Genomic DNA, 9889 nt, shown 5'->3' with positions numbered 1-9889 from the left:
TTATCAGACACATATGAGGGCCTCCCACGCCTGTATGTCGTGCCCGCTGACCTGTGTGGCTGAGCTCTGCTGAGCGCACACGACGTGCCCAAACATCATCTAAGCCTACTTTAACTTAAGGGTCGCGGGGAGAGCAGCCTATCCAGACAGCAACGGTGCAAGGATGACACAGGGGCACACTCACGCTCGAGTCAATGAAGTTCTCAATAAACAAACCGGACACGCGCCTTTTTTGTTTTCTTTTTTTTTTGTATGGACAACCGATGTCCACATAGAACACCTGAAGCTATCACGTGGAGAACGTACTGACTCAGGTCTACCCCGCTATACAACACGGCCAATGGTGTGCACCAAGCACTGCGTAGCTGCTGCCGAGTACTGCGAACGAGTCTAGTGATAAAGAGAGACATGCGCACTACGCAGAAGTTCTTGAGGTGCGCGCGTAAGGCAAACCAAAACGATATTAACTGTCAACTCCGTCCACTTTGGAGTTGATATTGTAACGAAGTACACACCATTTTAAGAAGTATCATTGTGTAGTATTGATGAATATGGATAGGTTGCCCAACACATGGTTTATGAACAAGGTGGGTGTTGTCTCTTTAAGTGGCTAATTCACCACCTGTATAAATTAGCCTAGAAAAGGCATAAAGCCAGGTGTGTGAAGAGATCAACGGCTAACTGGGTGCTGCAATGAGGAACGAAAAAGCAATCTGCCTCAAATGTTCCCTTTTATAAGGTAGGCTTTAATTATTTAAAGTGTTTTATGGGGATTTCAGGCATTTTGGTAGATTTATGTATTCTTAATGGTTAATATCCATCTATCCATCCTCTTCCGCTTATCCGGGGTCGGGTCGCGGGGGCAATAGCTTAAGCAGAGAAGCCCAGACCTCCCTCTCCCCGGCCACTTCTTCCAGCTCTTCCGGGACAATCCCAAGGCGTTCCCAGGCCAGCCGGGAGGCGTAGTCCCTCCAGCGTGTCCTGGGTCTTCCCCGGGGCCTCCTCCCGGTTGGACGTGCCCGGAACACCTCACCAGGGAGGCATCCAGGAGGCATCCTGAGCCACCTCATTTGAGCCCCTCCCGGATGACTGAGCTTCTCACCCTATCTTTAAGGGAAAGCCCAGACACCCTGCAGAGGAAACTCACTTCAGCCGCTTGTATTCGCGATCTCGTTCTTTCGGTCACTACCCATAGCTCATGACCATAGGTGAGGGTAGGAAGGTAGATCGACTGGTAAATTTTTTCACCACGACAGACCGATGCAGAGCCCGCATCACTGCGGATGCCGCACCGATCCGCCTGTCAATCTCACGATCCATTCTTCCCTCACTCGTGAACAAGACCCCGAGATACTTGAACTCCTCCACTTGGGGCAGGATCTCTCCCCCAACCCAGAGAGGGCACTCCACCCTTTTCTGGCTGTGGACCATGGTCTCAGATTTGGAGGTGCTGATTCTCATCCCAGCCGCTTCACACTCAGCTGTGAGCCCATCCAGAGAGAGCTGAAGATCACGGCCTGATGAAGCAAACAGGACAACATCTGCAAAAAGCAGTGACTCAATCCTGAGTCCACCAAACCGGACCCCCTCAACACCCTGGCTGCACCTAGAAATTCTATCCATAAAGGTTATGAACAGAATCGGTGACAAAGGGCAGCCCTGGCGGAGTCCAACTCTCGCTGGAAACGGGCTCGACTTACTGCCGGCAATGCGGACCAGGCTCTGACACCGGTTGTACAGAGACCGAACAGCTCTTATCAGGGGGTCCGGTACCCCATACTCCCGGAGCACCCCCCACAGGGTTCCCCAAGGGACACGGTCGAATGCCTTTTCCAAGTCCACAAAACACATGTAGACTGGTCGGGCAAACTCCCATGCACCCTCCAGGATCCTGCTAAGGGTGAAGAGCTGGTCCACTGTTCCGCGACCAGGACGAAAGCCACACTGTTCCTCCTGAATCCGAGGTTCAACTATCCGACAGACTCTACTCTCCAGAACCCCCGAATAGACTTTTCCAGGGAGGCTGAGGAGTGTGATCCCTCTGTAGTTGGAACACACCCTCCGGTCCCCCTTCTTAAAGAGGAGGACCACCACCCCGGTCTGCCAATCCAGAGGCACTGTCCCCGATGTCCATGCGATGTTGCAGAGACGTGTCAACAAAGACAATCCTACAACATCCAGAGCCTTGAACTCCGGGTGTATCTCATCCACCCCCGGGGCCCTGCCACCAAGGAGTTTTTTAACCACTTCGGTGACCTCAGCACCAGAGATGGGGGAGCCCACCTCCGAGTCACCATGGCTCTGCTTCGTCATTGGAAGGCATGCTAGTAGGACTGAGGAAGTCTTCGAAGTAAGGTGACGGTTCAAGGTGTGGTTAATATATTATAATATTATTATTATATTTTAACTAATTGTAAGTTTTGTAGATACAATGGGGTTTTTCACGTTTTTCTTTACTCTTTTCACAATTATTAGATTGATTTGCAATGCGTTGTTGTTGCCCAATTTGTTTTTCTTGTTTAAGTATCCTTTCACTAGTTCTTGGGAGGTTTGTGAGGTTTTAATACACATTTATGAAGTTCATTTCTATTCACGTTTTAATGGAAGACTTGACTAGTCGAATTGTATTTTTTTTTTATCTATTTGTATGACTCCAGAAAGGCATGAGCATTTCCATCCATCCATTTTCTAACCCGCTGAATCCGAATACAGGGTCACGGGGGTCTGCTGGAGCCAATCCCAGCCAACACAGGGCACAAGGCAGGAACCAATCCTGGGCAGGGTGCCAACCCACCGCAGGACACACACAAACACACCCACACACCAAGCACACACTAGGGCCAATTTAGAACCGCCAATCCACCTAACCGGCATGTCTTTGGATTGTGGGAGGAAACCGGAGTGCCCGGAGGAAACCCACGCAGACACGGAAAACATGCAAACTCCACGCAGGGAGGACCTGGGTCTCCTAACTGCGAGGCAGCAGCGCTACCACTGCGCCACCGTGCCGCCTGGCATGAGCATTTATTATATTAAATTCTGGAGTTGTGCTAAAATTTGATTATACGCGGTTGGGAAAACCATTATACCGCTATAGGTACCTCAGAGCTGTACTTTTCAACGTAGTTCTCAGTTTATATATAGCGCCACTGTCCCACGTGCGAAAAGCCGTATCGGTAAGTATGGGCAACCCATCCTTAACGATACAAAAGCGATAGATCGGGACACCAATAATGATGCCACCATTGCCCATTCAGACTCCGTCAGTTACTATTCCTGGACAGAGAAGTTTGAAATGCCCATTAAAAAGTATGCAGCACAGTAAGCGCCACATTACTGCAGCGTAGCTCTACCATCAGCACTTATTGGGGTGCTTAGTCTCAGCTCCCTAACAATCGGGGAAGGGCCGCTTGCACGGCGGCGTTTGTCGAAATGGTAAACAGAAGAGCTTGTCAGTAGAAGAAAACGACACCACTGGTCCCCACAACACTCGGGCGTTAGAATACAATTGCTGTACTAACGGTCCTTGGGCATTTCCTTCATTTTACGTTTCCATTGTAATGTTTAATTGTTTGTGGATACACGAAAGTTGTTTGCGCGCTGTTCCGTTAACCAGACTTGTGTATTTTTTTCCTAAGGCATATGGAAAGATTCGATATGTGCAGTGCTGGTCGAAGCCAATGTGGGGCCCTAGGCAGTGTTGTCGGACGAAGCTACTAGATGAGCTTAGCGGTAAAGCCGAAAATACTTGCACTACGGACTTTACAGGTCATGCGCATTTTAATAAACGGAATTTACTGTATCAATGTTTGACGACCGGGCTTTTGGGTCCTCCGATGGTCTCTCTTGGGGTTACTTTCATTAACGGCGCCCACTCATCATAATTTGGTTGGGGGTGGTTCCTCTCCAGGGTCCGCCGCGCACAACATATCCATTTCATAAACGGTGGTACTCTGATGTGGACGCCTAATCGATTGACCGGCTCTGGATAGGTGTATTGGGATGGATGATCAACAAATGGTTTCTTAAGACTGTTAATATGTCCGGGTAATTCATCATCGCTTTCCTTTTTCAAATCAACCAGTTTGTGACCCTAATCTACAGTAACTGTTAAGGTGAAATATCCCATTTTAACACTTTTCACTTTTCTGCACCAAGTTTGACAAGGTTATTCAAGTTCTCGGTGGGGTGTTTTACACTTCTGCTATATTTGTCATTTTGGTCAAGAAAGACATTACTTTCAGTTTCACAGGATATAATTCCTTATCCTGAATTGAGTATTGCAGCGATCAGCAGTACTGCTTCGTGGATCCAACATCCTGGGTTCAAATCCCATCCCTTGTCTTTGTCTGACTGTATGGAGTTTGCATGTAAGCCTTGTGACGATCTAGCCTTTGCTCCCACCAGTGTCTGGGTAAGTGGTGATTGACTCAGTTTTCTGTCCATGAGTCAAAATATTGAAAATGATCTGAAACAGCTGCAGGGATAGAAGACTATCTCCATTTCTGAATGTGAATGAACACCAAGTAACAAGATGCATGTGTTTTTTTTTTTTGTTTGTTTTTTTCTCTCCCCCAAAAGGTTTCCTGGCCTCATGTCATCCTTTGCAGACTGCACTGCCATTTTGAAGGTCTCTAGGTTTTATAAGGTAAGCTGCCCTACCATCTTACTGGGTGCTCGACTGTAAAGGAAATGTATTTTTGAGCACTCTTGCAGTAATTTAATATTTAGTGCCCTTTTAAATGGTTTCTGTAGTTCAATTGTTTTTCTGTTCTGTTTAGAATTGTGCCCTATCCTAGGCTGGCTTCTGGCTCGTACTGTTTTGATGGGATGGGTTTTGACTCCTTGAACTGAAGAAAAAGGTGTGTTTTTTTTTTTTTTTTTATATATAAATACATACACTATCAATTAAATCTAAACATAATGTAATTGTTTAAGCTTATATTCCTGTGACTTTGACGTGGGTTCATTTTATGGGGCTGTAGTTGTAAATTGCAGTGCGTTAGCAGAGGCCCAGTGCAGAGCTTATTACAGAACAAGGACCCCATCACAACTGTTTCATACACCCCTTAACTGGCCACCTCTCTAATGGTTAACTGAAATGTCAAATCTGCAGCTCCGACCTAGCTTCAAGTACAGAAGTGGGCAAACTTTCAGGCGGGTCAATGTGTTTGTGGGATTTTTCCAGTAAGCCCACCCAACAAGCACTTCATATACCATGATCCACTTTACAAATGTGGCATCATTTCCAGCCTTGGCTGTCCCAGATAGTTAGTTAGTTAATCATGCTCATTAACTTGGAGCCCATTTGTATTGTTGCTTCTTCATGAGAGAGGCATAGGAAGGCTTTGCTGACTGGGCTGAAAAAGTTGTGCAGTCCAACCAGTTATCTCTGTGCTCTGTTGATGTCTCCACACTGTTATACTGCAGGGCTATTATCAAAAGTTTAACAAATGAATGTAAAAATCACCTGCCTCTGTAATGTCTGATCAGAATTGTACATTTGACAAATGAGGTGCATGTCAAGAGCATAGTAATACATTTAATTGCTGAAGGAAGCTTATCAATATTTGACAATCTAACTTTCATCATAAGGTTTCACCCATTCTCTCCCACCCACACGATTTTTTAAATCTAACTCAATGTAACTTCTGTTTTTTGTATTAAGTGAAACTGGTGGTGGGCTGGATTCTGTGAGTCTTACTGGCTGAAGGAGCCCACTTCTGCTGTCCTGCAGTGTTCTCCATTATTGTTTTGGAGTTATGTGCACATCCTGGACTTCATAGTTTCCTGAGGGGACTTGAAAATACAGACCCTTATTCTTGCTATTAAAGTGAGGATTGCCTTTTTTCTTTTTAAATTGTACATTTCAGTTCACACTCTTCCCCAGTAAAGGCTATGATAGAGAAGCTCAGTAAATTATTAAATGCACACCAGAATGAATAAAAGATCTGACTTGCCAGTCACAGTGAGGCATTATGCAGATGTATTACTGTTGGTATAAAGGAGCCCCAGTAGTTTTTCCTGATTCACTTCTGCTGAATAATTTTGTTGGATGAAAGACGTGTGTGTCATAGAGAATGTGCAGCATTATTTATAATGGCACTCTGTTTTAATTTTTTCCTTTGCTACTACCTCCAGGTGTCCAGAGTGCATCCCATAGTTGAGTCTGCCCATTAATTGGCTTGTTGTTTCAGTGGGCCTCTCGTGAACTGATGTTACCAGGCCAGCACAGCAGAATGTAGAAAATCACACTGGCCATCTCTTGGGGGGTAAAGAAGATGTGAAGGATGTCACTTTCCACATTAAAGGAATGCAGTGTTGTAAGGAAAATAGCCTGTTATGCCATTTTTAATCTCTTTTTGGTACAAGACCAGTCCCTCCGGTCATTGATGTGATCCCCCAGTACTTTTTAGTTGACTTAGGAGACAGACTTAGTGACTGGACCACAACTCTTCAGTGCAGTCCTTGGCTTTGCTGATGTTTAAATGCAGACAAGCCTCTCTAGATAAAGAAACCAAGTTCTCCACCTGACTCCTATACTGTCTCATTCCCCTTATTGATTTACCCCATCAGTATAAAGGTAGCTTCAGTATTTGTGGGTGGAAGATAGACCAACATGAGGAATGCATTAAATGTAAGACATTATGCTGATGGTGCTGAGTGTCATTCACACTACAAGGAGGAAGAAACACTAAATTAGAAAAAGCCACTAAAACCTCTACTCCTGCAGTGTGAAGCCATGTGGATTGTCTCCTGCTGTTTAGAGGTAGAGGATCACAGATGTTTTGGTTTTTTACTAGTGGTCGCAACCCTCTTAACTGCCACTTCCAGAAGGAGAAAAATGGCACATTTCAAACATAAGCATGTGGGGTATCATTTAGTCTTAAAGGTCTGTGATTATGAATATGATGATATTGAATTTTGATACTTTTCTAGGGGCCTTGTCCCTCTATGGCCCTCTGTTAGAGGGTGGAAAAATGGCAAACGTCTATTGCAATCAAATATTTACACTTTAAGCTCACATTTCAATATATCAAATTTGACAACACTATCTTGTATACTTCTGCCATCCAGTAAACCCAAATTGGGGCAGCCTATGCTAATTAAGACTTATTTCTTTCTTTGGCTTAGTCCTAGTTTTACTAAACTGTCTTTGAACTCTTTTTACTGTTTATTTCTTGTGTATGTTTTAGATTGTGGTGTGTTTTTACTGTTTTAAAACTCATCCTCATTTGCTTTGTAAGCTACCTTGCTGCAACAGAAAATATTTGGTGGTTTTAATTTTATTTTTTTCCTCTTTTCCAGGTTACCACGTGACTTTTCAGCTCTAGGAGAACTCGAAAGAAAAAGTGAACGAACTGCTCCATGGCGGAGTGCACGCTTTCGTCGTAATACTAAAGCTGTTGGTGCCTGCTGGTGGCCAGTGATGTGCCTGGTTAAGCAACGGTGAAAATCTAAAGGTGCCAGCGATTTGGCGCATGTGCAGTCTGCTTTTGTTTAGCCACTGCACTCGAAAGGAGGAAGCTTTAAGCTAGTGTTTCCTAAGCTTGGTCCTGTGCCCCCCACCTGTTGCTACAGGTTTTTGTTCCAACCAGCTTCTAATTTTTAAGGGGAAACAACATAGCAGTTAGCCCAGGAGTCCAAAGTTCTGTAGGTGGTGTGTGGGTGGTTTTTTTTTTGGGGAAACAATATAGAATATTAGAAAACTAAGTTTGGTTAAAAAAAAAAAAATAATGTATACAGTATCTCAAAGTTGAGTATACCACTCACATTTTTGTAAATATTTTATCCTTTCATGGGATAACACTGAAGATATGACACTTTATATTGTATGAAAGTAGTCAGTGTACAGCTTGTACAATAACAGTGTAAATTTGCTGTCCCCTCAAAATAACTCGACACACAGCCATTAATGTCTAAACCGCTGGCAACAAAAGTGAGTACACCCCTAAGTGAAAAATGTCCAAATTGTGCCCAATTAGCCATTTTCCCTCCATGGTGTCATGCAACTTGTTAGTGTTACAAGGTCTCAGGTGTGAATGGGGAGCAGGTGTGTTAAATTTGGGGTTATCGCTCTTACACTGTCTCATACTGGTCACTGGAAGTTCAACATGGCACCTCATGGCAAAGAACTCGCTGAGGATCTGAAAAAAAGAATTGTTGCTCTACATAAAGATGGCCTAGGCTATAAGAAGATTGCCAACACCCTAAAACTGAGCTGCAGCATGGTGGCCAAGACCATACAGCGGTTTAACAGGACAGGTGCCACTCAGAACAGGCCTTGCAATGGTTGACCACCCCTTATCAAGCGGGGTCATTTTTGCTAAATCGCTTGTAATTTGACCTCTCCAAATTAGAATCATTGCTGTTATTGAACTATCTGGAGTATAAACACATGTTTGGTCTCTTTGTAAAGGTAACATTCTCTAGTTTCACCCTTAGTAGTCAGAATCACTGTAGGTGTGACTGATCAAAAGTTATGCACATTAGAACTCACCAAAAAAAACAATTTTTTTTGTTCTCGCCTAAGTTTTTTTGTGAAAATAAAGCTGCAGTAGGTAGGTGGGGACAGAAACACACTATGTACCAACAGAATAACTTGTTGACTACTCACATTTCAAATTTGAAAAGAATACCTGTAAAAATGACATTTTTACACCAGTTTTTATGTGGCCATGCCCAGGTGCTTTTTAGAGGGACCATTATCCACATTTTGGAACATATGGAAAAAGTGTAGTAACTTTTGAATGCTTCAACCCACAGATATCAATGAGGGCTCTACTGAAAGCTTACACCTAAAGGAATCTATATCTACATACAGTGTCACTCTATTAGTTATAAAAATAATAAAAACAATAAAAAATACACATTTCTATGTAAAAATAGTCAATACAAGTCTTATGGGCCAAAAATATATATATATATTTTATTTTTTACTTTTTTTTTATAAAATGCACACAAACTATATACATTTCTTTTACAAACTGTTACAACACAGCTCAGCGTTTTTCCATGTGCCACTGATGGCAGTAATCCTAGCAAGCAGAAAGCACAAGGCGCGGCACATGTCGCTCTCTGCCATTAGACGTCTCCTGGGCGATTGATTACTTTCACGCGCGTACATGCCTCTAATACTTTAATCGAGAGTGTATTCACGTTTATCTGTACGTTTATTCATATTTAAAATGCGAAAAAACTTGGTGAAATCACAATAAACAACCACGCACCAAGTCTGCAGACTGGCACAAATGCCACCTTCGCGCAGCTCCGATCGTTTTGTTTACAAGTTAGTATGGCAAGTTACATATCAAAATGCTCGGCTGCTCATTGGCTGTAAGTTTGGAGTGACACTCACAGTGTCCAATCAAACTGGTAGATTCTACCAGGGTTTGGAGTTGTACGTCATCGTTCAGCTGTCTGTGACACTCGTTGGCTATACGAGGTGCCAGTCAACCCCAGACCCGTCATAATTGGCCAACTTAGGTGTCGATCAGAAGCTAACACTTCCGTGTTTCATGCGGTAGCATGGTTATCGCCGACAGAAACAAATTACGTCTGATATGATCAATAGAAATGAAAAAATGACGTAGCTAGTCTCAAGTTATGAAACGTTTTCTGGAGTTTTTGTCCCTTTGAGGATATATCGTGTGTTTTGGACCTAATCGTTTTACTGGATTATATTCGCTGGAGCCTTACGGACAGAATGAGATCAATATGGCTCGGAAATATTGATGTTTGACTTGCAGAGGGTCTTCAAAGGTAGGGAAAGTCAACTCTTAAAAGTATGTACTTCTCTGTAAAAAAGGCTTTAGTGTCAGTGCTGTGGTTGTTGTGTGTCAAAATGGTTTATATCATCGGAAAGACGAGACTTTGAAGTTTCATTTGA

General features: G+C 43.6%; 1 long non-coding RNA gene across 4 annotated transcripts; it reads left to right on the top strand.

Annotated features, from left to right (window-relative positions):
- The first annotated feature begins 663 nt into the window (after positions 1–663).
- On the top strand, positions 664–7665 carry LOC120520266. Of its 4 annotated transcripts, none has more exons than XR_005631807.1 (5): positions 664–739; positions 4582–4648; positions 4782–4862; positions 5669–5833; positions 7309–7665. It is a non-coding gene; the product is annotated as an uncharacterized LOC120520266 (long non-coding RNA). The 4 variants fall into 4 exon arrangements; XR_005631806.1 differs by lacking the exon at positions 7309–7665 and adding an exon at positions 6142–7092; XR_005631805.1 differs by lacking the exon at positions 5669–5833.
- The last annotated feature ends 2224 nt before the right edge of the window (positions 7666–9889 follow it).

The sequence above is a fragment of the Polypterus senegalus genome, unplaced genomic scaffold (assembly GCF_016835505.1).
Source record: "Polypterus senegalus isolate Bchr_013 unplaced genomic scaffold, ASM1683550v1 scaffold_5085, whole genome shotgun sequence".
NCBI lineage: Eukaryota > Metazoa > Chordata > Cladistia > Polypteriformes > Polypteridae > Polypterus > Polypterus senegalus.
The sequence above is the reverse complement of the archived record's forward strand: the minus strand, read 5'-3'. Positions and strand labels throughout refer to the sequence as shown.